The sequence below is a fragment of the Propithecus coquereli genome, unplaced genomic scaffold, assembly GCF_000956105.1.
Source record: "Propithecus coquereli isolate 6110/MARCELLA unplaced genomic scaffold, Pcoq_1.0 Scaffold377, whole genome shotgun sequence".
Lineage (NCBI taxonomy): Eukaryota > Metazoa > Chordata > Mammalia > Primates > Indriidae > Propithecus > Propithecus coquereli.
Window position 1 is genome coordinate 1015498 of NW_012149474.1, and position 440 is coordinate 1015937.

Here is a 440-nt window from a genome sequence, read left to right on the forward strand (position 1 = left end):
CCCGCGGCGCTCCACCGTGCGCCAGGGCTTCGCCCTCCTCGGACTTCTGCGCTGCGGGAGACCGGCAGGTGGGAAAATGCTACGGCCCGAAAGGATGGATGGGAGTCAGGCGAGGTGGTTGGTGCCGGCAGGCCCGGCACCGCCCGCTGCCGCGCACGGTCGGGGGGAACCGCGTGGCTCTGCACCGCGACAAGCACGTAGTGATGGAGGGTCGGCCGGACCAGACCGCAGAGGCTCGCAGGCACCGACGCCAGCGCCGTCCCGCCGGCCCCCTGCACGCGCCCCGACTGGTGGCGCGTCGAGGCGGAGGCCGGGCTACTCCTCCACCTGGGCCTCTTTCCTGGGCCTCTTTCTTTCCTGGGCCACTCGCCCAGACGCGCAGAAACCTCCCGCCCCGCAGCGACGACGAGCTGCCGCCTCCCCGCGGACCCGCCTTGGCT